This window comes from Lynx rufus, unplaced genomic scaffold (assembly GCF_022079265.1).
Source record: "Lynx rufus isolate CCGP_SWC_20201006 ecotype Redwood Valley unplaced genomic scaffold, mLynRuf1.p SCAF_12, whole genome shotgun sequence".
NCBI lineage: Eukaryota > Metazoa > Chordata > Mammalia > Carnivora > Felidae > Lynx > Lynx rufus.
This window is the reverse complement of record NW_025814826.1, coordinates 25,963,909-25,970,158: the sequence shown is the minus strand read 5'-3', so window position 1 is coordinate 25,970,158 and position 6,250 is coordinate 25,963,909. Positions and strand designations below refer to the sequence as shown.

At 32.7% G+C, this 6,250-nt stretch overlaps 1 non-coding gene across 1 annotated transcript; it reads left to right on the top strand.

Annotated features, from left to right (window-relative positions):
• The first annotated feature begins 2,184 nt into the window (after positions 1–2,184).
• Positions 2,185–2,290, top strand: LOC124507968 (U6 spliceosomal RNA). The gene has a single exon (XR_006961183.1). It is a non-coding gene; the product is annotated as a U6 spliceosomal RNA (small nuclear RNA).
• The last annotated feature ends 3,960 nt before the right edge of the window (positions 2,291–6,250 follow it).

The following is a 6,250-nucleotide window of genomic DNA, read 5'->3' as shown; positions in this document are numbered from 1 at the left end:
TAACTCTGTTTTCACTATTTTCGCATTACTCTATCTTTTCATCCATCTTCCTTCTGCTGGAAGAATACTCTTAAGTGTTCCCTTTAGTGTGAGTGTACTGCTAAAGAAATTCTATTAGTTTTGATTATGTAGAAATGCTTTTATTTCACCTGTTTGAATAATATTTTAGCTGTGAATGGAATTCTAGGTTGGCAGTAACTTTATTTCAGTACATTGAAGATATTCTGTTGTATCTTTTTCTTTTTTCTGTTGGAAGTCTGCTCTTGGGGCTTATTGTTTCTCTGGAGTCTATCTTTTCCTACGTCTGCCTTTAAGGTTTTACATTTTCTGATATTTTAGTATGCTGTGCCTAATGTAATTTATTTTTTTATTGTAGATGCAGAGTCCAAATTCTTCTTAAGTTTTGTGGGGTTTTTGTGTTTTATTAGTTTTGAAAAATCTTCATTCACTACCTCTTCAAATATTGTATTAGCCCCACTTTTTCTCTCATTTAATTCTGCAACTTTCATGTTTGTAAGAATTTTCTAAATATCCCCTTAGTATTTTTTTTCTTTTTGGTATTTTTCCACCCTTTTTTCTATTGTGCTTCAGTCTAAATATTTTCTTCTGGTCTCTCTTTCTATACTCTAATTCCCCTTTCAACTATCTCTAATATGCTATGATATCCATTTTATGAGATCTTCAGTTATTTAATATTTTTCATTCTGGAGTTTTTATTAGCTTTTTAAAATGCTTTTCAATCCTTTGCTAAAATTTCCAAATTTTGGTTTATTGTCTTGAATATATTAAATGTAAATTCCAGGTCTGTTAACTATCATTCATGTGTCCTGAGTCTGACTTTATTAGCAGTTATTTTTCTTGGTTTTGAATTTTATCTCCTCAGATAATCATTTAATCACTTCAGTTGTTTCTGAAGCTAAATAAATTATCCTTATTTTAATATGGATTAGAATTTTATTCACAACCAAATTAATTCCTTTTAGAACTTAATCTTTTGTATTTTAAAGCATACCTTGAGGTAATTTCTCCATCTACTTTGCAAAAGTCTATAAAAGTAAGCAATTCATCTAGCATACGTATCCTCTCTGATTTATGTTCTCAGTATCAATAACTAGGAAAAAAAAACAAATGCCTTGTGAATGTTACTTTATCTGTTCAGATAGGCTTTACATTAACGCTATTTGCTACAACCTTACATATATTTTCAAGACATTTGTCACATTTTGAAAATTTTAGGCTCTATCCTATAATTTTTTTCTTAACAAATAAAAATATCTACCCTCTGAGTAGCCCTAGCATTATGGTAAATTAAAAAAAAAAAAAAAAGATCTGCAGTTAGCATTAAGGTAGATTTTCACTGTGGGATGAAAAATTTTAATTGTTCTTAATGACTTCCTTTTATATGAATTATTATTAGTTTTAAAGATTTCACTTTTTTATTATTTGAAAAACAGAAAATATATACCAAGAACCTTTTTTGAGGAAAAAGAGAAAGTTCTCCAAATCAATTCTTCTGGCACACAAAACATTGCATGGTACCTAATCTGATTTTATACAATTACCTACATTTTCTCTTTGAACAACTTACCTTTGCTCTTTGGAAATCCCTGGAAAAATCAAAGAATACAATATAAGGAGGGACCATCACTGAACATCAAGGTCAATACCATGACATAACAATCTACATTTGATGGCAAAGTTCCTTATAGACTAGTCCTCTTCTGGCTCATTTTTTTACTTGATCTCTATCACCAAACTTCCTCTCATTTTTCCTTTCCAATTTTGTCTTAAATCTGCAAATTCCCTAGTGCAAAGATTTGATTTTCTGAATTTAGGGTTTCACACTCTCACTCAACTATGCATATACAGTACACAGTTCCCATTGTGAAGGGAAAATGAAAAGAGCCATTTCCTTGGACTTTATGCCTTTAGGAGCTCTTTATAGCCCTTTTATAAAGTAAAAGACAGCTTGACCTAATATTATGTGTATTTTCTCCTCCTGCACTAAAATTCTTTCCTCTTCATTTCTCCTGCCACCACTTTGAGTGACTTTCCACTCCATTGTCTTTTCTTTGTATCGCATACTGCCACTTTTAAAAATTCACTTTTATCCTTAACTAATGTGATAAGTCTTTCTTCCCTTGTACACATTGTCCCTCAGCTATATAATAATAAACTATTCTTATGCTCACTTTGACAGCACATGTACTAAAATTGAAATGATACAGAGAAGATTAGCATGGCCCAGCACAAGGGTGACATGCAAATTCATGAAGTATTTCACATTTGGGGGGGAAAAGAGAAAAATAAAGTATTCTGATTATTTTTGCTTCCTGAACCTTCTTTTCCTATACCTTTCTAATTGTAAATCTGGGCAATTGGAGAAAATTTTGCCTCCCTTACAAAGTTTCTCAACATACTTCAATTCTACCTATGTACATGTCTCATTATATGCTTTTTAGAGCCAGCATATTAACATATTTGAGGTGCTCACCAATTATTTGTTGAATGAATATTTCTACTGCCCAAGTGAAGTATTTTATACAATAGCAAAATATGTAGACCAGTCCCTCTAACTCTCACATTTACCTTTACACTTAGAATTTGCCAATATATTAATCAACTAAATTGTAACATTGAATTGCTTAAGCTATCTCTAGCAGCCATTGGATTTCTGCATGAGGCACAGTTTCCTGACAAAAGTATTCTAGCAAAGTAACCCATCTGTTCTCAATTATTTTCCACATTTGTTTCATATTCAGCATTCATTGCCCCATTCTTAAAGTTTACATCATTTAATTTATTCTTGATATGTGTCTTATCTCTTATGAGGCCATCTTCTGTGAATTTCATTTGGCTCACAAGTGGTCCTTCATATGGTATGCAATCTTTTTTTTTCACCTGTAACTATTCTGTGAGGTCCATTCTTCTTTGAAACTTCCTTTACTTCTTCTGATACTAGGGAAAAAATTAGATAAATAACCAGGTATTGAAATGCTTCTTCTCAACCTGCGATTTTATCTGCAATGCCAAGGCAATCCATATGCTTTAAGATCAAATGAGAGAATATATGTAATATAACATTTGATCATAATATGCTATAACCACTTATTATCTGTTGGGAAGAAACCAAACTCAGGACTTTCTTTAGGAGTAGTAAATTTCCTCTCATGTGTTAGCATAAAGAATCCTTCCCACAATTACCTGCTATCTAGTTAAGACCAAAAGCTTAATATAATCTACATTTGTTGAGTATTTGCCAAGTATCCAGCACTTAATCCCTGTAATTCATGTGTGTGTGTGTATAGTATATATACTATAGTGTGTGTATGTGCATATAGTACCTAACTGACCTACATTCTTAACTACTATGCTATGACACTTTAAGGAAATAAGATATTTACTGATTACATTTTAGAAGAGTGAAAAAGAGATTGAACAGCTATAGGACACTGGGCTTCTGAGAAGTAGCAACAAACTTAGACTTGGAAGGGTTCGTATTCCCATATATACAATACTCATATTTCTGTTTTGATTCTCCAAAAATTTTCAGTATCCATCATTGTAAGTACTTTGTTTCATGAGTTGGTCTTTTGCTTTGTGCTTATAAGCAATATATTTGAAGAACAGAAGGAAAACATCTCATTAGAAAGGTATAGTTCATTGAATAACAAACTTTTTGACAGTGTTCTCATTAGATATAAAAAACACAACAAACATGTAGTAATATGTATTCACAAATTGGCTAGAGTATAAAACTGTATAAGGAAAAAAAGGAAAAAAACTATGAAATCTTATCTTTAAATTGCTAAAGGAAAGAAAATGACTTTTCTTGTTCTTTTTATGATACTTTATTCTACAATGTCTCTGTGAAATAGGATGCAATGTCCGAATATCAAAGTAGAAATTTAAACAATAGCCTTGCCTCTCATAACCACTTACCAGATAGATACTTCATCGTACTCCTAACTTTACACATTGTGAATCCTCTGGGCTCTGGAAACAATAATAGTATAGTCCTTTTGGCCGAACATATGTCATTCCTAGTGCAATAAATTTTCATCCAACCAAAAAAGCAGCAATGAATTTTTTTGTGGCAAATTTTAATATTATCTTCTAACTGTATTAACCCTGAAACCTTCAACCTATGTGAAATTCTAATCCACAATTAATTTAGAAAGCAAAGATTTAGCTTACATCTTTTTCCAGAGTCATTAACATTGCAAGCGTAATTTCCAAAAGTAAGAACCATCTCCAGTGTTATGGAAACAGTAGTTCATCTTTCCAGGAAAACATACTCTGTCCTTTGGTATTCTAATAATTTAAACTTCCTAGTCATATTGAACAAGGGAGCGTATCTATTTTCTAGTGGCATTCTTTAGTTTATCTTGAGGAAAGAAGTAATTTGAAGCAACTGAACCAGCTGAAGAAGTTTTTAAAGGAAATTGCGTTTCATTTATTGTATCCTTGCTATGTATTGAAATGAGGCAGCCCATACCTGAAAGCACTGGCTGGACAGTATTCCCTGAACTGCCATAATGACACCTTTCATTTAAAAAAAATTTTTTTAACATTTATTTATTTTTGAGACAGAGAGAGACAGAGCATGAACAGGGGAGGGGCAGAGAGAGAGGGAGACACAGAATCTGAAACAGGCTCCGGGCTCTGAGCTGTCAGCACAGAGCCCGACGCGGGGCTCGAACTCACGGACCGTGAGATCATGACCTGAGCCGAAGTCGGACGCTTAACCGACCAAGCCACCCAGGCTCCCCGACACCTTTCATTTTAATTACTATAATCATGACCTGTACTATATCTTCTCTCTCCTCTAACCAAATCATATGGTATTTGTCTTTCTCTGGCTTATTTCACTTAGCATAGTACCTAGTTCATAGTTTCATCCATCTTGTAATAAATGGCAAGACTTTATTCTTTTCATGGCTCAGTAATATTTTACTACATATATGTATACCACATCTTTATCCATTCATCTATTGGTCACTTAAGCTGCTTCCGTATCTTAACTATTATAAATAATACTGCAATAAATAGATATGCATGTATCTTTTTTAATGAATATTTATATTTTCTTTGACGAATACCCACAAGTGGAATTATAAGCCAGCCAAAGACAAATATCACGATTTAATTTATACATGGAATTTGAAAAACAAATGAACAAACAACAACAACAGGGAGACAGACTCAAAAAGAACAAACTGGTGTTGCCAGAGGGGAATGGGCAGCTAGGATGGGTGAAGGTTAGTAAGAGGTACAAATTTCCAGGTACAAAATAAGTCACAGGGATGAAAAGCATGGCACAGGGAATATAGTCAATAATATTGTAATATACTTTATGGTGACCGTTGCATAATGTCTACAATTATTGTTGAATCACTATGCTGTATATCTGAAACTAATTTCGTATTATATGTCAACTATACTTCAGTTAAAGTTTTAAGAAAGGAATAACCAAAACCTTATTGATTTGTTTTTGTCACTGTTCTTTATTTTTCTTAATGGCTTCTTGTTTTTCAGTTTCTTGGCAGCCTTTTAAAAACAACTGCTAAAAAATCTCCTTAGCAAACTATGCAATGTTATTTTATGCTTTTCCAATTGAGATAATAATCCTGAAGAGTTAAACTTTACGCAAAAATTAGCCTTTTCCATCCAAGAGGACCTATTATGGTGTGGCTGAAGCACATTTTAGAATAGGTTTCTTTTACATGTGCTTATTTACCTTGTTGAGTTCAAGAACTGAAATTCCTACACATTCACATAACTAGACAAATCAAAGCCTCTGCTCTGAGCCCCGCTGCAGTCCCTTTCATTCATCAAATCGGCACAGTTCATACACTTCAACTATGCCATCACCTATTGCTAGATCTCTTTTATTTACCTCTTGATTACCCAAAGTCAATTTACAAACAAGTCTCATCACCTGTACCAGTAAAGCAGGAGGTTGATAAGCTTGAAAGAGCAAAAAATTGCATCTATGTTCAGTAGTTTCTAACTGAAATTTAATATTTGCTTTATGAATGACTCAACATAGTAACAATGTCCATGACTTCATCACCAATATGAATTACAGATATTTTCATATATTACTATTATTTTAGCAATACTATTTGCATACTATTTGCAATAGTATTTATCACTACTTTGCAATTACGGTGGTTATCAGACCCACTACTAATTCTTCTTAAGTAGTGTATGACTGAAGCTACACAGATATTGTTTCACAAATTTG